This window comes from Vidua macroura, chromosome 2 (assembly GCF_024509145.1).
Source record: "Vidua macroura isolate BioBank_ID:100142 chromosome 2, ASM2450914v1, whole genome shotgun sequence".
NCBI classification, from domain to species: Eukaryota; Metazoa; Chordata; class Aves; order Passeriformes; family Viduidae; genus Vidua; species Vidua macroura.
In genome coordinates, this window is record NC_071572.1 from 26,776,114 (window position 1) to 26,803,492 (window position 27,379).

The 27,379-nt window shown below is 41.1% G+C and overlaps 1 long non-coding RNA gene across 2 annotated transcripts; it reads left to right on the forward strand.

The window, feature by feature from the left end:
- Nucleotide 1: 1 nt before the first annotated feature.
- LOC128804268 (uncharacterized) lies at nt 2-27,379 on the forward strand. 2 transcript variants are annotated; one of them, XR_008435987.1, is made up of 4 exons: nt 2-155; nt 7,928-8,076; nt 19,424-19,502; nt 20,940-20,995. It is a non-coding gene; the product is annotated as an uncharacterized LOC128804268 (long non-coding RNA). The 2 variants fall into 2 exon arrangements; XR_008435986.1 differs by lacking the exons at nt 19,424-19,502; nt 20,940-20,995 and adding an exon at nt 25,834-27,379.

The window sequence follows — 27,379 nt, forward strand, 5'->3', positions numbered from 1 at the left end:
GGAGCTGAGTGACTGGACATTGCATGAGCTTCTCCCCCGTGAACTTGATTGCAGCATGAGGCCATTTATAGCGGGCTCCTGCTGTACTGCTGGGCTGCCTGCAGTCCCTAGGGGATGTACACCACTTCTTGACTGGTTTCCAGGAGGCTTGTGAGGTATTTGAAATCAATGTTACATATTACTATTAGCAAATTGAAGAGGCCAGACTATTGCTTAGGTGATAGAAGAAAGATGCCTGTGAAGAAAGAAAAATAGCAAAGTACAATAACTTCTTTTAACAGCACATCTGTCTTCTTATATACACATTCCCCAAAATATTCATTTCTCTGGCAAAGGTATCACTGACCAAACATTTGTCATTTCCAAGGCTCAAAAGAACACATGGACTCATGTGTACTAAATCCTATGAATTCAAGGAAAATTCAATGGAGATTTGATCTGCTTCTAGAAGGAAAAATTCTTTACCATGCCTCCTTCAAAGAGAAACAAAAACATCCTTTATTATTCTTAGTGAGGGGACTGTGCTGCTGCTACCACTCTACATAGTGAAATGATGATTCCTTGAAAATCTTGCTCCTCTTGCATCTTAAATAAATGCTAACCTAATGGGAGTGATAGAGAATTAGGCAATAAGATTAGAAAGAGAGATTGTTCCTGAATCAGTCCATTAGGATTAACCAGGCTTTGTTCCATGGCAACTTAGCTAAGAATAATCATGACTGCAAATAGTGCTGTTCCAGTTTCTTGGGTGGAGTGCAGAGTAAAATTGCTGGTCTCCAACTGCAATTGTTAATGTGTTTGGCGGTTCTTAAATGTCACTGTGGCTGTACTTCAGCAATTCAGTTAGAATTGGTTTTGCCATCACATGTGATGCATAAGGAATTCAAACCCCTGCAGGCAAGCTGAGTTCACAAGGTCCTTGTATTTTCAGATTATTTCTGGTGGGACATGATTTCTGGCATTAACAGCTGAGACTGACAGCATTGACTCTGCCAAGAGTCACTGGTTGTACAGGAAGTGTGAAAGGAGTATGTGAGAGATGTGGGCTGGGGCAGTCAGGCTGGCACATTGGTGGGTCCTGATGATAAACCAGTTCTCAAGAATGTGGATCTCAGGTGGAGGAGAAATTCAAAACACCTCTGTTCATCCATGCTGCAGGACACATAGCCAAGCCCTGTTGTGGCAGCAGCTGAGCTGAACCCAAGGAAAGGCAGTGTCACCTATGAGCAGTTTGATTACATTGATTGTGTCCAGGAAGAATCTTGAGAATTTATTAAGAATTGTAAGTCTTGAATTGCTTTATATTACTTGTTTTTATTTTTCTGCTGTATAGTCCTCTACCTCACATTGCAACATATTTTTATTTTAAAAGCATCAGCCTGTCTCTTTCACGCTTGGAAACTATGGTGCTTTCTTAATACACCAATTTAAATTGGCATGAATCATTTCTACATATTTGATTATGGTGTCACAATCATTTAAACAAAGATGATGTGAGTGAATTTAATCACTTCACTGCAGGCAACACCAAACTTACTCAGGGTTCAGGTAGCATTTATTTGTGTATTGAAAACCACTGCAAGATACTCTAGCAGGAAAAAACCCACCGTATTTATTGGCTTATGGTTTAAGGTGTATTTCTAAACAGTCACTTATTTCTCCTAAAACCAGCCAAGGCCCTGGAAGAAGGTGTGTTCAGGGACATCCCTGCTTCACAAGTGCCTCTCTTTAGGGTGCTCGATGGGGTAAATCTGTACCTTTGGGGCACTCTCCAGCCTCTCCTGCCCACAGCCATTACCAGGCCTGTTGATCCAAGAGTCTCAGCTCTTCTGGGCACCCCACAGCCTCTGTCTATGAAGAGTGTGGCTGATGCCAAGAGCAGATGACATCTTGTTTACCTTTAATTGTCTGGCCTGAGCCTGCTGCCCAGGTTCCTCCACCAGCTGGTGGCATGTGGTGGGTACCACCAGGGAATGGCTCAGGGGCTCTTGTGACACCTTGGGGATGGAGGACCTGCCTCCCACAGACTCTACCTCCCCTCCCCTGGCTGCAGACAGGACACAGGTGTCCAGCCAAGACCTGACCCAAATGTGTAAGAAAGGAAGGGAGATGATTGACAGTCAAGTCATCCAAACACACATTCACTGAAATAAAACACTGTTTATTCCTTTTAAGGGAGGTGAAGAGCAGAAGATGGGATGAGGAGAGTGAAGCCCATGCACACATTTCCCCATTAACTGTAGGTTTTAGTTGGGCTGCTCTCATTCTTGAGTTCAAGGTCACCCTTTATTATGGGTGTTTCAGCCAGATGGTGTTGACTTTACACACACACACAGATGCACACGCCCTCCACCTGGCTTCTTTGGTAGATCAGCACCTTTCAGCTTTTGGTCTCCCCTTTTGTCCTAGCTCCAGATCTGGGTTCTCTCCAGCCAGACACTCACCAGGGCATTCTCCATCTCACTGCTGTTTTGCAATAGGCTTATAGTATTGGCTGAACCCCACCTTGCCTTGCCATCATTGCCTTTCCCAATTGTTTCCAATTGTTTCCCCCCTCCAATTCCCCTGCTTCTGATTTAACTCCATACAACCAAGTGAATAATGGCAAACTCATAAAAATTACAGCATCTTTACAGTATAATATTCATCCCTGTTACATTTACAACATGGTGCTCAAACTCTTCATCATACAGTTTCATTGAAGGTAATTCTGGAGTCTGCTTATTTTTAAAATAGACACAAAAAATGTACATATGATTCGTGCTTGTGGTTACGTACAGCCCTGTGTGCCTTTGGAAGAAAACACCTACAAATCTTGTGGAGACATGACAGATAGACTTTCTGGGGTATATAATTTGGAAAGTCATATGCAAGATTGCAGAAAGCCCATCCCACTGATGGCAGGCTTCAGACTAGAGGAGATTATCCATGCAATGCATTGGGCACAGGCATAATTTACAACAAAGGGCCTATCCCATCTGAGCCATGTCATGGGCAGTGTGGCTTGCTGAAAGAGTTGTGCATGTGTGGTCATGCTTCTGAAATTCCCATCTGCCATCCAGTTTTCTTGTCCTGGTAGAAGCCTCGTTGTGTGCCATACTTTTGCCATGAGTAGGAGTATGCATTGCTTACCAGCTGTGCTTTGATTCCACTTGCTGCCCCTACTCTGTGTCCTTGGGTATGTACTCCTCTTAGGTTGTCTGCCAAATCACTCAGTTGAGGCTGAAATACTCTTCAAGATACTGGGTTAGGAAATATTTGTGCAGGAGCGACAAACAAGAAAATGTGGCCGCTGTGTTATCCTTTGGCTTGGAGCTAAAATTAAGTTTGTCAGGAGGAGAGGGGAGCAGATGCTCTGCAGGCCAGTGCTGGTGCACAGGCTCCAGGGCCAGCTGAAGCCATGAGAGGGCTGCACCTCCAACGCACAGCCCTGGGGAGCTCACACTCACAGCACGGGGGTAAAGCTGCAGCGTGTGTGACAAAGAACCCTCCATGCCCTTCATCTGCCCCGAGCAGGAGGTAGGACAGCCCTTGTGCCACTTACCAAGTGCATTTCTTGATCTTCAATTCTATCTAAAAAGAGAAAAAAATAGAGAAAAATAACACCCCCCCTTCCCTGAATTACAATAATTTATTCAATGCTTTGTGCTGTTTTGTCAAGTTCATAAAGAACATCTCCTTTTTAACGCTCTACTGGAAAATGCTGATCTGTTTTCCAGAACTGATTTAATCTGTATATATTGTTGTTTAATATCCCGTGGATGTTTAGCTAAATTTTAATAAAGCAGCCAGAGTGTGCCACCATGGGAATTCTAACAAAACCCTCCAGAGGAAAATAGTATTCATCCCAAGGGATGTGTCATAGGTCAAACAAAAGCTGTCATACCTCCTCCTTATTTTGAAAGCACCCATCCTCTCAACTTTTATTTGCAATCAATGTAAAAAAACTTTTTTGTCAGCAATTTGTCTTTTTATTTATATGCTGGTGTGTTAACTAATTATTACAATTCCACACAGTGCTAATCTTGCCATAATGGTATTTCTAGTATGACAACTTTCATCTGCTGACTAAACAAGCACAGTCTTGCCTTTTCTCAGCATGGCCATGAGTCAAAAACAAGTCACTGGGAATTGAGGATCCTAGGGCTCGCCTGTACATGGTTTTTCCATGGGTGCAATTAGACAAGTTCAAGTCAAAGCAATGCATCCCCCAAGCATGGGTGAAACTGCATTCCTGTTAAAGTCAGTACAGCTTATCTGAATTCAGTGCAACAAGCAGTCTATGTTAGAATAACTGCTCTGGAGAACATGGACTGGCTGAGACAGTATCACAACATCCACCACCGTGCCAGCGTTCCCAGAACATTTTTTTCTGACAATATAAGTGTGATATTTTAGAAAGAATTCTTAGGGCAAGAAATTAGGCATCATGCCATTCACCAAAAACATGAGATTTTTCCCTCTGCCTCCTTTCAGATTTGGGCATTAAGAGCCTGAACTCTGAGGCTACAATTGGTTATAGGGAGCAACACAACACAGGGAACTTTTGTTAATCTCACACTAAATGACTGGGTGCAGGAAACACACCCTTTGCCACTTACCTCAGGGCAGCAAACATTCTTCTGATACAGAAGCTCGTGCAAGGGGCTCACCATGAGAAAACCTCACCACAGGGCCAGACTGAGGGTAGTTGTCCTTTACCACATCTTGTACTGTGCATGACACATCTTCTATATTGTGGGAGTTTTCTTTGTTCCTTTTTTTTTTTTTTTTTTTTTTTTTTTTTTTAAGCCTGACTACCATGTGCTGATGGTGCAGGTACACAATGTGTTTGCTTTGGCAGTGAAAGCAGCTGAATAATTTCCCACTTCTTCCCCCAGCCCAGCTGTTCACCCTGTTCCTCTTGGTTGTGCTGACTGTTTGCATATGGGTAGGACAAGCCAGGACAGAGAAATAACAATGTTAAAAAGTAACTTTCAACAAAAAATCCCCAACATTCACAGTTGCAAGGAGGACACTGACTTGTGATTGGGACAGGAATGCAGTGCAGAGGACAAGTAACTTTAAAATACATCATTAAAAACGTATTTCATATAGTCTGCAAAAGAAGTAGGAAGCAGCTTGTGTTAGGGACAAGGATGTTAAAGCTACAAAACCTGTGAAAAACAAGTGTTGAAATAAATAGACTAAACAACTAAGATGACATTTGGAATTACACAAGTGTGTTGTCATCTACTGTGAGCATCACGTGTATTTCTTCAATCTGTCTAATCTAATATAAACATAGAGCAGCAGGTAGATCTAAAAAAAGCCTCTTCAGAAACACCACAGATACCCATCTTGCCTTGGGGAGATGATAAGGAAGACAGCAAACCAGGTATGACAGCACCTGCAGGCACCATTTAATGTGTGGTTAGAAGGCATTCACATTCCACTCTGATGAGAGCAGTGAACACGAGGAGAGGAGAGAGGAGAGGAGAGGAGAGGAGAGGAGGGGAGGGGAGGGGAGGGGAGGGGAGGGGAGGGGAGGGGAGGGGAGGGGAGAGGAGAGGAGAGGAGAGGAGAGGAGAGGAGAGGAGAGGAGAGGAGAGGAGAGGAGAGGAGAGGAGAGGAGAGGAGAGGAGAGGAGAGGAGAGGAGAGGAGAGGAGAGGAGAGGAGAGGAGAGGAGAGGAGAGGAGAGGAGAGGAGAGGAGAGGAGAGGAGAGGAGAGGAGAGGAGAGGAGAGGAGAGGAGAGGAGAGGAGAGGAGAGGAGAGGAGAGGAGAGGAGAGGAGAGGAGAGGAGAGGAGAGGAGAGGAGAGGAGAGGGACCATGCAAGTTCAGCATTAAAAAAAAGAGATAGCCTTAAAGCTTCTTTTTTGGATGCTAAATTTATTGGACCATATGGAATGTTTTTATTGCCACTGACATATTCAAAAGCAAGTTTTCCTTCAAAATATTTTTTTCTTTTTTTGTCTTATAGCAAGCTGTTATGATTAAAAAATGCCACCTGTTTCCAAACACACAGCATTAAGACAAAAGACCTGCATGAATTCTGGTTTGTAAGAGTAACTTTGACTCAATTGAATCGCTTTTGGGACACTCCTAGAGCCTGTGTTTTGTAGAACTTCAGACTCACTGATTACACAATTTTTTCTTGACTGCTAGTTGATGAACCTACATTGGTTTGTCCTTCCACCCTAAAGTGTTATTGGCAAGTACAGTGAGCTTTGATGTGCTTTGCAGTGAGGATAGGAATGAAGCTGCCATTTGATTTTTAATGGTGACTTTCTGGGCCCAGGTTTGCTCACAGATGACCTTGCTCAAGAAAGAGGAGAAAGAACTTCAGGTTCTGCAGATGAGAAAACTTCCTTCTGAGAGTAGAAACAACACTGCCTGATATGTGATCCTTGAATGTCTTTTCACTGTGATTTTAAGTTAAGCCAACAGATACTTATTAAAACTTCTGCCATATTTTAAGTGTTGTTTGGATCTAATCAGTAACAAGTGATTACAGTTGTTCAACAGTAACAACTTCCAAAATGTCCTCACTCTAAACAGGAGAGGATTTAACATGCATTTTTATCTCATGCTAAGGAAAGATTTCTGATCAGGATTAGTTGAGGAGACAGTATTTGCATTTGAATTACTTTTCTGCCTTAAATTTAAATTCTGCTATAATAACACTGTCTTTCCAAAAAAACTTTTCAGTGTAATTGTCCCTGACAATGCTGGAAATCCCATTAAATCCCTGGTGGTCATATTTCATAGGTTTGTGGGTGAAATTTTGAAGGAGTTCCTGAGGCTGTGCATAGTCAGAAATCGGAAAACTGTCCCTCCATTCCTTGGTTGTGATGCAGAACAGCTCCTACCTTAGTGATGCAGTGTTTGCTCCTGTCCATGGTGCTCTGGCAGGAACCTGCACCAGATGTTTCCTTCCCTTACTGCTCTTCCCCCTCACTGCCACACTGCTCAGATCCTCTTCTACCTGCAGAGCTGGGCTTTAATACCCAACATGTTGCTCCCTAAAATGTTCTCACTTCAATCTGTCTTGGCAGCTTCTGTCTGGGGCCTGGAGGGAAATACTTTAAAACCCAACAAAGAACAGATTTCAGCTGTTGACCTCAGCAGTTCTTGCAGCTACATCATTTCCCTGATGCTTGCTATCTGGTTACCAGAGAGGACGCAAGTTGGCTGGCTTTTGGCCAGGGAGCTGGTTGCTCTGCACATTTCTGCAATCATTCCAGTCCATTGCCACAAGCACCACAGGGAGTTGTAAAAAAAAACCCCAAAGATGTGTTACAGATGCCTCAGTCTTTGCAACTGTATATGAAAGAGAAGCCAACAGCCTGTCACTGCTTTGGGGACTTACAGTACTGGGATATGAACAAGACCATTTTCTTGTATTCATTTCTGCACAGGCATTGTTGGAAACAGTGCTAAAACAGCACTTTTTTTTTTTTTTAATTTGAGATCAAGCCCATATCCCTGAGAGTGCCCCATTCTTCCCCCATCAAGCAGGTTGGCACTTACATGAACTGATGGTCACAGAGAGTGAAAATTTAGGTAGAATGAGATACCAGCTTACCCAGGCAGGAGACATGCTCCCCTGGCCATGTGAATGATGGGTATTTTTGTGGATCCTGTTTTCTTCTTCTTGTATGTTTACTCACACAACAAACAATGTATTTATTAATATTTCAACCACATATATGCTGACAACTTTCTTTCACATTGCATTTCCCCAGTAGATTTTAGATAAATCTTTGCATTTAATTCCAGCTATTGCAACACAATTAGTACTAAATAGCTAGCCTTTTTGCTTTTGATGTTTTGGGGATTAGTCTGGGTGCTTTTTCTTTGTCCTGTTTTGTTTTGGTTTGGTTTTGTGTTGGCACAAGCACTTGTATTTCTTCAGTTATTAAATCAGGCTCCTTCCCCACTGCAGTGGTAGGCACTGGAATCACTGCTGTTAGACAGGAGTATATCAAGGGGATGTCATCTCTGCAAGGTGCCTGATTCTCTTCTAACCATCACTGCCAAGAGTCACTACTGGGACAGTCAGACCAGCTCCTGCTGCAGAGAAGGCAGAAACAGGTAAGGGAGCACACCCAGGTATGATGAACGCAAGGCTGACACTTCCTAAGGCTGTAACTTAAAACTACCAAAGCAAATGGTACTTAGACCCTTTGAAAATGTCATCACCAATTTCTAGTCCAGTTTTGGATACTGGACCAAAATCTAAGTTTGCTTGAATTGTTTTGGGGCATTATTCAGTATAACCCAAGGCAAGCCTGGTGGAAAGGGTTCATTCTCAAATTCCTTCTGGGACTGAATGTATAGAAGAGAAAGACTTCTTTAAAAAAAACCAACAAAAACAAACAAACAAACAAACAAACAAAAACAAAAACAAAAAAAAAAACAAAAAAAAAAAAAAAAAAAAAAACAAGAAGTGTGATAAAGCATTGGAATTGTCTGCCTGGAGAGGTGGTGGAGTCACCATCCCTGGATGTGTGATGTGTTTGAAAAAAGATTAGATGTGGCACTTGGTGCCATGGTTGAGTTGAGGTGTTAGGGCACAGGTTGGACTCGATGATCTTGAAGGTCTCTTCCAACCTTGTGATTCTGTGTGATTCTGTGATTCCTAGTCTCAGGTCCTCTGTCTAGCCCTCAAGAGAGTAGGGAAAATGCATTTAAAGAGAAGGTCCTATGCAACTCTAAACTTGACCATATTTTCAGAAAATAAATGTAGAAGTTGTTACCTTGTCTCTACTGAGCATATGCGACTCAATTTTTTCTCACATTTGTAACCTGGAAACAGGAAAAAGCACATTTCATGCCAAACTGCAATTTTTTCCTCACGAGGATGGTGATATCACAACCTTTACACAATTTTCTATGTGAAAAACCTCACTTTGGTGTTATTCTGCAGTGCCTTATCTCCCTCAGCTGACTTGGAAAGAAACAAGCTTCCCCCTGCCCAAAGCCCTTGATTAAATCAAACTGAAGTTGGAAAATGGAAAATTTCAGACCATATGTTCAAAGTTATAAACAATTGAAACCAAGGTATTTTTCTAGCCAGAATATCAACCATATCTACAATGATTAGTTCTAGTTATGTTTCTTTAAACCATGTTCCTTTTTATCCCCATACAAATACATCTGTGATCTAGAGCTCCAAATACCCTGGAAAAGGCAAAACAAACAAACACAAAAATCCTCTTCCTGAGAAGATGAACAGACAAAAAATAGCATTCGAGTCAGAAACAAGGATACTGTTCACAGAAAAAAAAAAAAAAAAAAAAAAGCCATAGCTGTATCTGCTTAGAGAAATGGCTTACACTCAGATGGCATGTGGGTTTGTTGCCACCCTTGGCAGCAAATTACTTTCATCCCCCACCCATAGCTCTTTGACATGACCATCCACGGCTTTATCATGGTTTCAGATGAGTTAACAGCATACAGTCTCCAAACTTTCCTAAGGGGAAAAAAATGTAGTATTTTTAATCTCTTGCGTTTTTTACATTTTTGACATATTTGTGGCTATTGCTGCATAGCAGGTAACCTGCAGAGGAGTATGGACACTTAAATGCTTCTGTGACTACCTACTCAGCAGCTTCACCCTCAGCAGTCAGCAAACCTCAAAACCCATTTCCATTTGAGAAAATCTGCCAGGGTGAGGATGATTCCCTAATTAGCCACATCCTCTGTGTTTCACCATTAGATAACACAAGGAAATGCGTTCATGGCTTGCTGCTTCATAAGCTGCTGTAGTGATTCATTCCACATTGACTGGCACTGGGAGAGCAGAAAAGCCGGGGCTGACAGTAGGGATGTGAAGGAAAGCACCATTCCTGTATGACGTCAGACAGTGTCTCTCCCTTAGTTTTTTCACAAATGAAAGTTTTCCCTGTGCTGCCCCAAGGACCTTGCCCTCCATTTAGCTCCCAGAGTAGGAGATGTTTTTAGTTGGGTTAGTTCAAAATGTGTGCGTCAAAATGTGTTTTTCTTGAATGTGTGTTTCTTATAGGGGCATCAGCTGGATGCCAGTGTCTCTCCAGAGCAGTAAAATACTCAGTTCCCATGAAATCCTGCTCCTGGAGACAGGACATCTCTTGATGGCGTTCTTGTAGTCACAGGACTATTTGCCTACAAGAAGAAATGGGGCATGATGCCCTGCTCTGAGCACTGCACACACAACAATTAATCATTTTGTGTGGGATCCCCCCTTCAGCTGTGGCTGTCTGAGCACTGGTGCATCCTCCCAGCACAGGGCCTGGACTCCTTCTGTGGCCAGAGAACAACAGCCACATCTCCAGCAGGTGTTTCATCTGTCTTGTTTCAGACACTCTCAACTGTACAGGAAACCTAAGCAACCATTTTTGGATCAAGCTCATAGAATGCTGTATTTTAGAAACATGCATGCAGCCCTCTATCTGCAGTAATATGCATCTCTGCATTTTCACTTGATTCCATCTGTCCCAGCACCATTCCTTGTCACCCAGACATAACCTGCCTATGCATGTGATTGAATACTCCGTGTATGTGTAGTCTCAGGGTCTGTCATCAGACTGTTGAGAAATGTGATGGGAGCAGGAATTACTGACTGTACAGCCTGGAGCTCTGAGTTATTTCAGGGCCTAAGAGTTATTTTTGAAGGGTGCACTGTATTTTATATTATGTCTGCAACACTGTTACTTACAGCTGCAGAAAGTAATTCCTTTCTATTGCAAAGAAGAGCCTCTTCCAGGTGCCTTCACTGGACCTGTCGTGTCTGCAAGCACATTCCCTGAAGAGGTAAAGCAACATTCAAATATATCATAAACTTGATGACTACTCTCCCAGAAGTTATGCCAGTCTTAAGTATTAGACTCAGCTCATGGAAAAGTGCTGGGAGTTTCCCTCAGGAACAGTCTGTTTGGTTCAATGAAGGTTAGCATTCGTCCCAGCAGGAAATAGTTTTATGGTTTAGCCCCGGTAGCAGCACGTCAATAAGGACCAGTTAAGTCTTTATTAAGACATGGCTCAAGTGTACTTTGTCAGTGTTTGTGGCCAGATGGCAAGGCCTTATGCTGACCTGCATCAAGGGAAATATTTTGCTTTGATCTCCAGACTGGCCAGCCCAGGCTCCTCCCAAGCTTCTCACTCCCAGCCTCTTTATCTACCACTGAGCAGGTTGACCAGCTGGGCACTTGAATTCTCAGTCCTGCTTTGTCTGTCCCCATTCATTTTGCTGAGGCTTCCTTTCCCTCCAAAAGGTGTCTCCTCTAATGCATTGGCATTGCAGCCCAATCTGCTCCAGAAATCTGCCTGAAGATGGCTGATATCTGTCAAGTAAACAAAATGTTTAATGATATTCTAAGTGCTTTGATATTTTAACCATGTGTACAATGTAGGGAAGGTGGGTTTTGCTTGTAATTATTGTCCCACCAAAAAAAAAATTCTGAGTGCTTGTTCTACTATTAATGACCATTAGTACACATCTTATTTTCCTGCAGCATCTATTGTACTAATTTAGACTCTGCTGAGGACACAGACAAGTGTGAGAAACAAAGATGTGTCTAAAAGGAAAACACATCCTTAGGAAGACACCATCAACCATTCTCTCCATCAAATGGGAAATTATCTATTACTTCTCATCAAAGACCTTCAGTCTTCACCTTCACTGAAAGTGGGTTCTTTATGTTATGACATACCACAGAATATTGTACTGCAGCATTAATTACTGCATATACTTTTTATAATACTCCAGGACTGTAGAATTTTATGGTTTTTTTACCAAAAGTACATACTTTTCATTCTGAAAGTTTTTTTCCCCAGTTTTAGAGAGGAAAGCTTCTTTAAAAATGGTAATGAATTAAAAGTTGCAAAATTTTACTTATTTATAGCCTTAAGGATCAAAAAGTGGAAAATAAAAAGCTTTATTTCTACCCTGCTATATTTGAACTAAAATAAGATTGTTGTCCAAAAAAAATAACAATCAATGAAACAAACCAAATCTCATTTTTAAGAGGTGTTTTAGAGGGTCTGATTCAATGTATTTTGCACTCTTTGAGGCTATGAGACTGAAACTTCTTCCTGTTTGCCTGTGGGCTCATGGTGAGAAGACTGAAGTTGGGTTTCAGTTTTTTGTAAGTGGAAGTGAGGGAGTTAAAGCAAGAACTTGAGTCTCTGTCCTGCAACCATGTTCAAAGTAAAATGCCCTGGTGTTTCTGCATATGAAACTTTTGTCAGTGTTGGAATCTCTAAAATGTGCATACATCTTAAAAAAGGAGAGAAGTGTTTTCTCATTGTGTCTGGTCAGTAATATTAATATGATTATTTTTGTAGCTTTGAAATGTTGTGAAAGTTCCTTAGCTTACATTAGCTTTTCAAGCAGGGCATTTGTCTGGTGTCAAAGCAGTCTGGCATGCCAGCCTGACCTTTAAGAAGACAATGTCCTTAGTATTAGTTGTATTTCTCTTGGGATTCCAAGGATCCCTTGTTTTCTTTACTTATGAATAAGATAAGCCTGTTAAATAATGTTAGTTTTCAAGCTTTCCATTCTTAGGAAAGGAGGGGCCTTTTTCCTCTTTAAGGGTGTTTGTTCTACTTCTGCTTCTACTTCTAAGAATTACTCATTTCCAGTACACTGGCAGGTAGCATAGACAGCAGGGTTTAGCAACAGATTTTCTATACCTGAGTCACAGGATGTACTATACAATGTTATTTAGAAGGAATTACTGTCTCCAGTGTAGGGCATACACAATATAAAAACTAGCAAAATAAAAAAGTGGTGATGTCTCACCATTTTCTTCCCAAAGATAATGTGGTCAAAGCAAAATGTGGTGAGCCAAAATATAGGTAAAATCAGCATTCTGCAGTCTGTGATCACTCCATGAAACAAAAATTTGATCCAGGAAAAGACTGCAGAATGATATTTGTAAACAATTTCCCACACAGTCGCTCACTGATATGACTGAAGAACAACAAAAAGAAGTAGCGGTGAGAGAGAAACCTTCAGACTTTGGCCCTTTTCCGTGGTTGTAAGTGCAAATCTCTGTGACACTGCTGTACAAATGGTCTCATGTCCTTCTTTGACAAAAACTGTTGAGGAACACTGGAATTGACACCTCTCAATTTCTATGACTTTCTCCTACGCAAAGGGTAACTTACACAGCATTTCACAAAGGCAGTTGTGTCTCTTCTGCACTCCTCAGCACTTGATTACTCTCTTGTCTTGTACTGCAATCAAACTGTAAAATCTGGGATGATGACTATCTCCTCCTTTTCTCTGGACCTCTTACCCCAACAGGATCAGGTTCATGATAAGGATATTGAGGAGCTAAAGCAAAAGTAGAAAAAAAAAAATTGCAAATAATTAAGATAATGAAGAGTTAACAACGGAAGTAATAAGTACCTGTATTTAGGATATTAATACGTTTTTTGAAACAGTAATGGAAAAGATCACCATAGGAATAATAATTGTTACTATTTTTGTCTTGTGTATATTTTTTAATCTATGACTCTCTGAACATGCTAATTAAAGACTTTGTACATATCCAAGTACAAATAATTCCCATCTGGAAGGGATGGGATGTGAGAGTGAAGCAATTTAATGCCAATAATATCCTCATCTGACATTATCACTGCAGATCTGGGGTTGAGTTTCCATTTTTAATTAGCTAGCAGTCTTAATGTGACACAGATGGATTAAGTACATCCTCATCTACTGTTTGGTACATGGGTCAGTAGTCACCATCAGATTATGGATGGTTGCAATGGGCAGGTACCAGCAAACCTCTGACCTCTGAAGTGACTTGGTTATTGGCCAGAAAAAATTGTGTGCCAGTCTGCAGCTGTAAAACTGGGACTCAGCTTCAGACCTGAAGGTGGCAACTTCCTTTTCATTTTACCACTCACTATATGTGGTAAAAGAATTCCTTCCTCCAATTTCTTACTGATGGCATTAAGATTTCAGCTTTTCCTTTGTGGGATGGCAACCACCTCTTTTCTGCAGTAAACAGCCGGGGTGTCAGTATCAACCACAGACTTCTTCCTTGGAGCCAGGCAGCCACAGCCCCAGAAGACAGTCTGCTCAGTAGAAAGCAGCAAGCTTTTAAACTTTCACCCTAGTCTTATTTATTAAAACTTCTGCAGGTGGTTACATGACATTTCACTTTGCTCTGTGCCCACAGGGAGGGATAAAGGCAATCACTTTCTCCCCTAGCTGTCCTGTTTGACACCAAGGTGAGTGATTCCCATCTCTGTTTCAGAGGTCAGCTACCCATTTGCAAAACTTGCAGGGTCCAACTCTCCTCGCTTTTCACAGCTAACAAATCCCCAGTATTTCTTGGAGCAGCTCTGAGTCAGGTTTGGGTAGGTGCCACAAACCCGTCACAAGGAGCCAGGCAGCCAAGTAGGCAAAAGGCACCGCAGTCACATTTAGCTGTATCCTTCAGTGGCTGTTTCAGCTGTAATTCTTCTTTTGTTCAGCCTGCAGCAGATGGTGAATCAGAGCGCATTTGGGCAGGTGGAAAATCTTCCAGCAGCAATGTCTGGAGCTCTGAACTTGGCTCCTTGCTTGTCCTCCCCCCTGCCTGGTTGTGCTGGCCCAGGGTGCTGTGTCTGCTCAGATGGCTCCAGACAGAGAAGAGGGCTAGGGAGGAAAAGTGACAGATGGCAGCTGAAGCTGGATCAAAGAAGGAGGCCTCACCTCCATACAACAAGCACTGATAGGAACTGGATTTTGTTCCAGCTGTGTTTTGGGCGTTTATATTTAACAAGTGTCCTTTTACAGAGAATTTTGATTTTAAAACTCCACAACCTTTTGCTGTTTTCCCCAATCTCACCCTGCCTGTGGGCATGAAGGGACAGATCCAGACCTAAATTAAAGTATCTGTAAGTGTGAAGCTCAGGTGGCAGGACCCCATGGCTGTGTGTTGACCAGATGTAATGCTTCAGCTGTGGGGAATTCTTTTCAAGGGGTGATCCATCTTTATTGCCATGTTTGCTGTGTGAACATGTCTGTACAAGATGTGTAATTAAAGTGAGGTAGTTTTTTTCTATGGCCTTCCTGAGTTAACAGAAAGCTGGCAAAGCTTTCATAGCCCTTCCCAGGTGCCCTTCTTGTAACCATGCCAACATGTTTTGCAAACACTGAATTGGCCAAAATAGCTGCTTTCATATAATCTAAAATTTCTCCATTGAAAGTGCTGGGAGGGGATGAGTAAGAGGGGTGAGCAGGCCTGTAGGAACTGGTATATGCCCCTGCAGTGCTGTTCTCTGTGCAGCTCAGGATACAATAATGCTCTTGTGCAAGTCTGGGGGCATTTAGCAGAGGTGCTTGGTATCTGCTGCTCTTTCTTTTCACTTCTCCCACTTTGACAGAAAAAAAAGGATGGATTTTGCCACCAGGATGATGCCAAGTCCTTGAATAAAGCAAGTATCAGACATTTAAAATTTAATTTTGCAACCTCACAATATAGAAAAGTTAAAGAGAGACCAACACATTATAAGAAAACTTGCTAGCAGGACAAGAAAATGTGCCAGAGGTATCAGGACAGGTGTAAGACTTAGGTTTTCACTACTCACATTGATTAGGCAGCTCTGATGAGATCCATAAGCCTGTGTTTACTGCCCCACCAGAAGTGCTGGTGCCAGTAACTGTAGTCTTGCCACAGGACAGAAGTGTCCCAGCCACTCTGCCATAACATTCCTGAAGCAAAGGAGATCTAGCTATGAAGTTTGCCAGTCTGAAACCCAAGCTAATCTGAATCACAAAATCACAGAAAAATTCAGATTGGGAAAAGACCCTTGAGGTCATTGAGTCCAACTGTTAGTCCAACTGTGGTGGTGACTCACCACTTCCCTGGGCAGCCTGATTCAATGCTTGACAACACTTCAGTGAAGAAATGTTTCCTAGAATCCAATCTAAACCTCCCCTGGCATAACTTGAGGCCATTAATTATGTTGATAGTAGACAGGGGACAATCTGTTTCTCTTGGCTTTCATCCTGATGATTAGGACCATTTCAAGCATTTTCTATCTTCTCAATCTATTTTTATCTGGAGGAGGTTTCACAGAACATGCAGTATCTCAAGGAGAGCAATACTCAAGTGAATTGAACTGTGTGACTTATTCCAAGCAGGAAGTGGTCTTGATAAGCTTTCCTAGTACTCTGTTTACAGCTTCAAAAGCAATTTGCCAACCTAGGAGCTGCCTTGTTAGATGACCTAGGAGAAGATGTGCTGGCAAGGGTCCCTGGTCCATCAGCAGGAGGCTGGGCTGGAGCAACTGGGCTCTACTTGCAAATTGTGTCCTGCAACACTACATGGTTGGTAAATGGTTATCCTCTGTGTCTTTCTTTTGAGCTGGGGCTCCATCCCATCAACACCTGTAGATGGAAAGAGTTACAGAGAATCCCCTGCCTGATTGTATGGCAGTAACTCTGTACTGCATCAGGTACCCTCTAAAATAAGCTCAAGGGAAAGTGCTTTGGTCTATTTTAATATCTGCACTAATTGCTTTTTTTCATTTCACAGACATGAGGTGAAATGCCACAGATTTCACCAGAAATTGTGGGGCATTGTCATGCCTGTAACTGAAAAGGAAATCATCTGGGTTTCTCAAGGCAGTTTTGCAGGAAAAAGCCAGGGATCTGCCAAAAGTTTGATAAGATTAAAAATATTAACTAAGCCTTGGAAAAAAGTTTGAGATGGTACTTCCACAAACTGCAGTTTTGAGTGAAGATCAAGGAGGACAGCAACACCCCCTCAAAACAGATTCCTTCCAGAGGGGAAGGTGGTGGGAGAAGGGGACTCAAAACGAGCCCTGCGGTTTGGTAGGGGGTCAGCTTGCAGCACCCAGGCCCTGGTGTGCTGGTGAAAGAGTCCATGGGCTCCATGGCTGAGGGAGTACAAGAAGTATAACACTCATTCAAAGTACCTCTGGAAGATCTGGCAGTGCCCAAAGAACTTACTGCAGCTCTGAAGAGCAGTTGGGTTATTTTCCTTTTTGTTGGGGTATCAAACTGAGTGCCAGATTCTCCACCTTATTTGCAGAAATGGAAAAACCAGAAATAATCTCCAAAAAAAGCTGTCTTCCAGGATGTAGATCTACAGTATAGGCTCTTGCATCACCATGGAAATTAAGAAGTCTCTGACAGCTTAAATCTCACTGAGAAGGAAATAAAATAGAAAAATGTCACAATATGGCAGGATGAAATCTGCCATACCTATCTGGATATCTGGATACCTAGTGAGATAAACAGTTCTGGACCAGGGTCAGACAGAGCAATGGAACTTTAATAGGCTCCTGTCAGAGGGCTCCACGGGCAGAGAGGAGTAATGTTTTGAGTGGTTAAAATGCATTGAAAATTTCTATCCTGCCTCTTGGAAAAACATGTTAGTTAAACATTAACGTGGTTCCTTTGCCAGTGGCACAGGTCACAGGATGGGGACAAGCATGGACAAATGACCATAAACTTGTTTCTCTCACCTTTCACCAATCCAGTGTTACATGCTGGGTTTGGGCTTCATAGGTCATATTTGCCTTATGGTGTTTGTGACATAGTGATTTTAGGAAATAGTATTGCTGGTTAGCCAGCACAGACTAAAGCCTGCTGAAGAAGGTGCTGCTGCTGCTGTGCCAGTGCCACCACTGCCTTCTTTCTCAGTCTCTCAAATATGTCCTACTGCCATGTCATTTGGCTGGACACTGGTGCTTCTCTGACCCTTCTGTGAGCCAAGGAGCTGGGTAGGTTCTCTGCTAGTTTAAAGGACCATTATTTTGTGCAGAAGAGTTTGTAGATGCAACTTTGGATGTCAGTGTGTATATTGTAGGCACTGGGGCTAGTTACTTGAGAGGGCTGGCAGAGCATTCTTATTCTGGAGTATGGCACACTTTAAAAAAGAAGAGTTTATGAACAAGGCAATGGTAAAAAAATCATTTCACCAATATCCATTACACCCAAATATCTAACGTGAAAGAATTAAAAAGGGATTGGTATCTAAAAGAATTTTATATGTGGAAGTGATTTTGAAAACAAGCACATATCACAGACTTAAAAAGAGGCTAAAAAAAAAAGTAGACAGATGGTCAGATACCAAATTAGATGCAATTAGGATATGCAAAGATAATTCATATTCCTTATTCCCAACTTTTCATATAGACACTGGACTTGGCAAGCTCTTTATCTGCTCTGATGAGTGCTTACAATAGAGCTGAGAGGTCTGAACATTGCCAGTCCCAGCAGATCTAGTTTTTTGCAGGCTTAGTCCTACCAGCTGCTATCCCTGAGGTGCTGGGTGCTTTGGCCTCACTTGTTCATTTGCCTTTCCTGTGCCCATGATTTCACAGTGCAATAAATCCAGCATTAGGGCTCTGAGGTCAAAATCACTGCAGCCACACAATGTAAAGTGCTGACTTACACCAAACCCTTGCTGCTGAGTCAAGTTTTTGCTGTTAATCTGTTGTGCTGGCAGGGTTGGGTTTTTTTTTTTATAGGAGCTTTAGTATCATCTGTTTGTGCTGCTCGAGCTTTATGCTGGATCAACCACCATCTCCTGTGGCCAGCCTAGGGACAGCACAAATCCTGTGTCTCTATGAACTTTATGAGAGAAAGGAACCATGTGAGGAAGATATGTTGTCTCTGATTAACAGATTTTTTTTAAATAGCTGGAAGGACTGGAGTATCAGACCTGCATAGTGACAAGGACTGAGTTCATAGAAAAAAATTTAAATAAGCTAAACATTAAATCCACGTGGAATGCCATGAATTTGGATGTCTAAAATTTGTCTACTAAGGATTTCTGAAAGACAAATTCCAATACTCTTTAACAGACAGAGAAAATGCTCTGAAGCCAGATCTGAAATGAATGCATTTATCAAGATGCCTCATCTCCTCTCATGTCCTTTTGCTTTCTGGCTCAGCTTCAGACAATATGTAGGAGCCACAGTTTCTACAGAACTTATCACAAGCAGTTTGTTCTGGCTATTATTATGAGGGATCTCAAATATTTCCATTTCTTTTATGAGAAAGTTAAGAATTTCTGCATAAAATTATCAATAAGGAAAATATCGTTCTCTGAAACCAGGTCCTGGTTATTCATGTTACCTAGAAATAGGATAATGAAGATAATGGCTATTTTGAATCACAGCTAGTTCTGAAAAAATTATAGGGAAAAATAATTTTGAATTGCATCAAAACAGAAACCTTTCAGAAATGGCTGGTGAAATTAAAAGGTTTCAGAAAAATAATTTCAGGATAAATTAAATACTTGATTTGAGTAAAAGGCATTATTCTTTCTGCTTTGAGCACTTCCACACATATGAAACGTAGTAGAAAGTAACTTCAAGGAACTACCAAGGCAGGAAGTTCAAAAGAAATCAATTTCATTTTGAAAAAAGTAGAAGTGAAACAAACAATTTTCTTAAAAAGAATTTTATTTTTTTCTCTTAACAGATAATTATAGCCCAGCATCAAATCACAAAAGCTCACAGCATTACTGAAGCTTCTGAGAAATAATCCCACATTTGTGCATGTAAATTGCTTTCCAGGTGGGAAGAGGAGACAAGAGGAGGGGGATGCAAACAGCCATAGGGAGACAGGAGGTGCAGCCCCTGCTGCCCATCTCCTCTGCTGAGTGTCCTGAGGGCCCCAGTCCCGGTTTGCTGGCAGGACTCAGAGAAAACTAATCTGCCTGGGACTCCCAGCCTACACTCTGCACAGATGGAGAAGTCTTGAGCCAATGGAAGAAAATCAAAACCTCTTGTTCTGAAACGACTTTAATCTGGTGAGAGACCTCCATATGGATGCTAAAAGAAACAGAAATTCTTACTGACAGTGTAACCCATTTAGATTTCCTGTATATACGGATTTGAGGAAGATACTAGAACACTGATCTTTGTGACCCCCTTCCCTGTTTGTGTGTGGCACCTGAGATGCCATCCTGACTCAGAGGAGATTCCAGAGGGAGGAGCCCTCCTCTCTCCCTCCCTCTGGGTCAGTTGTTGATGCACCAGCCCCTCGCTGCTACGAGCAAAAGCAGTGGGACAGAGGGACACCCTGAGTTCACACTTTGAGTGATTCTGCTGGGAAAACATGAATATTGCCTTGGAATTGGTAGCCCAGAGTGCAGCTCTGTTGTTTGCCCTTCAATTTCACCCCAAATTTTCAAATCACTTTCTGTCTGATTTTCAATTTATGTCTTCTTCTTGATCTTCCTAAAAGTTGTATTTGCTGTATTTGCAAAGGCATTATCAAACAGCTATTTCCTGCTGCTAATACAGAGAAGGGAAAAACATTTCTGCCAAAAACATGAGAGAGATTCCTACTGCTAAGGGCAGGATGTCTCAGCTCTAAAACCCAATCTGCACGTGAACTGTACTGCCTGATAATGGCTTAACCATCTTGAGGTGGAAGTGCTTATTTCTAGGAAGAAGAATCCATCTGCAGAGGCATATTTATATTAATCTGATGGAAGATGGGACTGTAAGGTGTGTGAGGCATAAGTGAACCTGTAAGGATAAAGCCTCATCTTCATATATAACTCAGTGGAAACTTCCCAACTGGACTATTTTGGCTCTATGTCATTATTTGAAAGGACAAATTGCTGCAATGTAGTGTTTGTTTGCTTTCTGCATACACTATGTACTCCACGGATTTAAAAAAAAAAAAAGTATTTTGGCATAAGACAAAGCAAAGTATACAGTAACTATAAAACACAGCACAAATTCTGATGGTAATCACCCTGCACAGCAGGGGGCTTGTATTCAGCTAAACCAGTCTTCTGGTACAGCAGGTTCTGGCTAGTGAGACTCCATTGTCATTTACAAGCAAGCATATTTAAGTGGTTAGGATATCTTCATTCCATTTTGTTCTGATTTGGCTGGTCTCCTTGTACTCATTCTCTCTGAGCATACTTAAGGGACCAACCCCTTAATCTGCATATTCAGTTGCACAATAATTTTTTCATCAGGTCACTCTTCTGTGAGTTGCCATTTGACAAGTACTGCATTTGGAAGCATTTGCTGGTCTCAGGAGAGGTGATGCCTCATTGTGTTGGGAAGAAGAAGACAGAAGTCCTCACAGGCAGGAAAAGTCAGGCTAGATGAAAAATGCATTAGAATAAGTAAGATAAAAATTTAAGGTGTAGAAATTGTAATTGCAAAATGCACCTCTGTGAATTCTGGCATTAAGGGAACCCTGGAAACCACAAAGAAAATAACTGCCATTAGCCTGGGAATGACAGTAAAGCAGGTTTAAACTGAACTACATGATGTGGTGTTTAGGATGCACCAAGGACATGTGCAATCATCGGGGTGTACCCACACAGCACATCTGAGGGTTACCAGCAGTTTGCCACTGCCAGAAGTGGCAGCCCAGCCATTCTCCACTAGACTTAGCTTTGCCCCATCCCTGTCCCTCAGATGAGAACCTGTGAACCAATTCTCACTTGGCAGGAACTGCTCACCTTTTACTTTTGGTAGGGTTATTTTTGGTCAGGACAAGCAGTTTCAGTTGGTGCTTCATTCCAGCACTTGGAAGAGATCAAGGTCTCTCACCAAGTGTGAGCAGGACAGAGCTCAGATTGCAGCACCTTAGAGCTCATGTACTTCAACTGTACTCTGTAAAACTCTAAGGAGTCTGTTCCTGGGCTATAAGAGCCCACCACCTTTCTCCAGGATTCACAGTGCTGCAATATCTTTTTCTCTGTGTAGAGCTTCTGAGCTTAGACGAAAAACCAGTTTGTTTGGGGGCATGGAGTATGTAACCTTTACTCTGAGAAGCAGAAGCCTTGAGTAGTTAGTAGGCATGTTCTAAACAGTGCCAGAGAAAGCTATGGCTTTGGACTTAGGATTGCTCAAAGTTTGTCTTGTTTCTCCCCTCCTAGTTCCTGTGAATTTACAGCATCATTGTTTCTTATCATGTCGACAAATCAAATACCCAGAGTTTGTCCCTACCAACAAAGTCCAAAAAGATAAATAATGTGAAGAGAGCTGAAAGCATCATTCAGATGCAATCACGTCAGTACAGGTTATTGCTGGCATAATTTCTTTTTCTCTGTGTAAGTGTTTTGGTTTTGAGTTGGTTTCAGTACACAGCCTATTCCTAAGAACACTACAACACCAGTTGCAGTTCCTGCCTCTTGTGCTGCTATCCCAACTTGACAGCCAGTGCTGCTAAACAGCAGCAGAACTGAAAGGCTGAGGAATGTGGATGGGAAGGGACTTTCTGGAGTCCAAGTAAAGCTTGTAAGGAGAACAGCTTAAACTGCAAATGTATTTGGGAGGTCGAGATTCTGTAGAAAAGATTAATTTGAGACTCTTAGAACAGGAAAGGAGATTTAACCACATATCTTTCATTAAATAGTATGAGGAAATCCCCATGTCCAGCTTGGAAAATTTTGATATAAATTACTTAGTTGCAGAATGACAGAGTCTTCCTGAGTAGTACTAGTTCCAGCTCTGACCCTTTATAAGTACCAAGCTCAGAGAATATAATGACAGAAAACAAACACAGAGAAGCTGTTACACATACAAAAATGCTGAAAAATTGAATACTTTCCATGATGATTAAAAAAAAACCCAAAACCCAACAAGTTCTTAAATTCAAGCTGGCATTTAGGGGCTACAACAATCTAGGAAGCTTGGCAGGAAAAGGAGCACTAACCAAAGGTTATTGTTATTATTCTTTTTCTGGTAAAGCAGGAGCCAGTTGTGCTAGAGTTTATCCTATTTATTTAAAGGGAGCTCTTATTATGTTGTTCTCTTAAACTTCTGACTACTTCTGGTTTCATTTTTTTTTTTTGTCAAACCCACAAAAATTTGTTAAGGAGGACTTGGTCAGTTCAGTGCAAATTTCCATTGCTCGCTTTCTGGCCATTGTTTCTTTTAAATCTTACATAAGCAGAGATAGCTTGATGAGTTTGGAGCTTAAGGTCCCATTCTTTGACAATCCAAAAATGGGAGAACTGCAGCTTGATATAACACTCAAACTAAAAACTAGGAAGGTGTTAGGTTTCTTTTTAAGTCATCTCTTCTGTTTGTCAATGTTCCTTTTTTTTTTTCCCACATTAATGACTGCTGAATGGTTTGCAAAGAATGTTGGAGATGACCAGTCTTGTGTGCTGCAAAGTGTTCCATTCCTCTGCCTGTGGAAGCTCCTTGGTGTGAACACCATTACCTATCTGTACAGAGAGCCTAACAGGTTATACTGTAATAGGAGGTGAGGAAGCAAATCTGTAGAACTCTTAGAAGAGGAAAAAGGAATTGATCTGAAAAGAGATCCAATGAGAATTATTGCAGAGTTACATAGAAAATTAATTTAGCTAGTCATACAAGATCCATCAGCCTGCTGCCCCCACTGAAAGAACAGGCTCTATATCCTTGCCTGCAACCTTCCCAATATCTTTTGAGGAAATGAGTACGAACCAAGTCCCTTCGAGAAAACAAGTAAAAACCAATTACCTTTGTAGCTTTTGGTTTTGAAATATTCGCCACTGTCCAAATCAAAAAGTTCTTTCATAAAATCCTTCTTCATCTGGTTTTCATCCTGAGGCAAAACTAAAGTCCCCAAGCATCAAAGTCCTCAGGGAGAATATAATTAATTCTAATGGCAATGGCAGCTCAGCTTTCAGCTGCAGTAGCAGGCTAAAGGACCTCTCCCTCCATGGTCCCTTCTAAGAGGCTGTGGGTGCATATATCTGGGAGTGGGCTGGGGATGGAACAGGGGGAATCAAAGTCTTTCCTGTGTAAGCCAGGTGGGCCTGCAGAGGTGTAACATCAAACCACAGTATAGGATCAAGAATCCTGCAGAAAGGCACCTCCAGGTGCTGGTTTGCTACTCCAGAGCTTTTCTGATGGCCAGGATTCCAAACCACCAACTTGCTTATTGACTATTTTAGCGTTTCCAAAATGAGGAAACACTTTTTACCCCAGAGCAGCAGCTCTTAAGCTTTGAAGCACAGAGCATTATGTGGCAGAGCTCAGAGAAGCAGCTAGTTATTCACACAGTGTACATTAATGTAGCTTGTACATTAATGTGGCTTTTTTGAAGCTAATTACCAGAACATAACGAAAGAAATAAAAGTTGGATGGAGTAACTCCTTGAACTTACTCTAATCTGTGGACTTACAATTGGTTTGCAATGCCATAATTTGCTGTAACATAGCTTGTGGTATTCAAATCATGGAGAACTCTGGCTCTCTATTGCATAATTACCATAAGAATTTATTTTGGCTTAAAAGTACTTATCCTCAGAAACTCCTTGTTCCCTCTTTTGACTTTACAGAGATTAAAAAGAGTAACTGACACTGTAATTTAACTTCTTGATGACCATATCAGTCCTGTAGATCCTGCTCAATCAAGATGCTGATACTGCTGCTGATAAAATACAAATTGTCTGATAGACACCTGCCCCAAATTTATTCCTGCACTTGACATGAACAAAGTGTAGCTAAGGTCAAACATAAGGAAGTTCTAGTTAATCACAGTTCTGGAGTGAAGTAGAAGCAATGGACATAAATTAGTGTAATGCAGAGCAATTAGCAGGAAAAGAAACCCTAAGATTTTATTATTATCTCCCTGTGAGACTGCAATTTGCAATATAATTCCATCAGCTGTCTTTTCTGCTTCTGTGCATAATCAGATATAACATCACATATCATTAAAGAAACAATTATTCTAAGAACAGACTAATAAATGCCTTCTGTTAGATGCAGGATTTAGCCAGCAAACATAAATAGACCTTTTGCATCAATACCAGTGAGGATTAACAGTGACATTTTTATGTCACCCACTCATTTGTGAATTGCCACATTGTCACAGCAAGCCACAGGGTGGAGGGAAAAAAAAGGAGACAACCAGCAAATGCAAAGTTATCATTTGTGGGAGTGAAGAAACTGTGACTATTTAAAGACGCTAGACAAAAACTCTAAAATGAGGAAATATTTGAATTCCACCAAAATTCCATATTTAAGATTGTAGGATTGCATATTTAATGAGAATTTGGTGAAAGAGGTTTTTTTTTTGGTACAGTACTTCTTATTCACAGTCTTCCTGTGTTAACTTGGGCAACTTATATGGTATTTGTGTGACTCATATTTTCTCAGGCTTTTAATTTTTGGGGTATATTTTAGGCAGCATTTCCCATTCTTATTGGAAGCAGTTTAGTAGTGTCTGCAGAGAATCTACAGATGCTCTGTATGGGTAGGGAAATTCTGCTGTTTGGATGAAACATGGGAACCTGAAGATCCTGTCATAACAATTGGCTTCTTTTTCTTCACACTCCACAAATCAAGAAAACAGATTGCAGGGAGCAGCAGGGTTAATTTGATTCTTAACTGGTGGATAGTTAAAATTACACTGAAAAATTAGACAAAATTTCAAAAACCAATTTTTCAACAGAGGTATTTTTTTCAACAATTAGTTTCTTAGACACACATAGTAGGTTTTCTGTAGCACTCATCATTAGGGCAGTTAGCTATCCATGCCAGGATATAAATGCAAGTTGTCAGCTAAAGCCTTGCAGCCAGTCGCAGTCACACACTGATTTCCACAAACATTCATTGACTAGGCTGGGCTTAAGTTCCTTCCTAAGAATATTTTATCAGTTAAGCCTGAATGCAATTGTGTCCTTTAAACTGAGTTTTAAGGATAAAGATTTGAAGATTTGATGATATCCGTTTGATCTTATTTGAAATTTCATGAATGTCAAATGTTCTAGAAATGTTCTCATTTTGAAATTAGTTGACTGGCTCCCAGGAAAGTCGTAGTGAGGTGCTAAGTAGGAAAACATCTAGCCAAAAGCATTATGACTGTTTTTTTTTTTTCTTTTCGTATGTGTCTGCATACATTTTCTCTATATTGCAGGTGTGATCCCTGCCTGGCTGCCACCATTTAAGCTGGCTACAAAAATTCTAGGAACTGTAGGTGAGGAGCTACATCCTTTCCTCTATTTGAACAACATCTGATATTTTGGGATACTGACTGTACAACATCATCAGCACAAGTTTTGACAGCTTAATGCATTTCCTCCTCCTCTCCCAGTCAATCAATTTTCACTTGTTCAGTATCATTTCTCTGTTGTTTCATTCAATCTCAAGTCAAACAAGAAGGCAAACTTTCATAAACCTGCAAAGGACCATTAAAAAAAAGCCACACTGGCAACATTGGCAACAAGAACTCCACAGCTTACGGCAACAGTTCTTTTCCAAAAAGAACATTGGTGAAAAAAGAGTATTCCAAGAGTAGGTAATTCTTCATTACTGACCTACTACTGTAACAGGTCAGAGTGATTTAAACCAGAAAAGCACTAGTGTGGAATGTGGAATATTAAAATCATTCAGTAGTTACAAAGACAGGAGCTGTTGCCCTGTACTGCTTTCTCACTGTGTGTACTGGCACATCTGAGTTGGGTTGCTTTTTTTTTCCGTTGTCTTTACAATAGGCATTTCAGTTTGAAGGGTGTGTAGGAAAGTGAACTTTCAAAATGTTAGTCATCTGAAAAGTTACAGTATTTTACTTTCAACAGGATGTGAAGAAAAGTTTTCCAGAATGTAGATTCAGTTACACAGGGACCAAAAGGGACTCATCTGTAAGAGAATGATGTGGGCATTCCAGTTAGCCAGAAATCCCATTAAGGACCCCTGTAAAAGATACTACTTTTGATATGATTAATGAAATAATCATTGGAAATCCTGTGAATTATGTGCAGTGTTTCTTATTCAAAGCAGAGTATGATTCCCAGTGTTGACTTTAAGGTACACAACACTAAAACCTCAAGGAGAAATGTGGTCTTTTCCCACATTTGCCCACCAACTATTAGTTTTGTCTCTGTTATAATTAAAATGATGCATGTGAAGACCTTTATCATCAACACAATTTTTGTTCTTTCCACTCCTAAAATTTCAAGTGGAAAAGGAAAGCTTATATTTACTTTTTCAATTTAATTCTTAATATAGAGATTTCTTTATTTGAAGCATTCCCATTTTCTGAGCTTTATAGATCTATTAATCAATATTTATAGAATTCAACCCACTAAAAATAGAGAGAAAAAAAAAGGGGATGTATGGGAAGTAGCTAGGAAAGAAGAGGATAAAGATGCACAGCACTGTGATCCCAAGAGCTCTATGCTTTGCCAAGCACCATTAGCAGACTTTTTCATAGCAGGACTTTGCTACCTAGTGGAAAATCAATTGCTTTGTTTTTAGCCAAGGTTCCAGTCTAGAAGGAATCACACTTTAATTTAGAATTCTCTGATTTGTTATCTCTTCTGAGCTAAAACATAAACTTTGCAATGATGTAAAAAATAATAACTGCTATTCTGTACCACTGATATATCAGAGAGAAAAAAGCAGTCCCTCAGCGCATACAAGCAGAAGTCTCTGCTCAAATATTTGCCTGTTTGCAAACATTG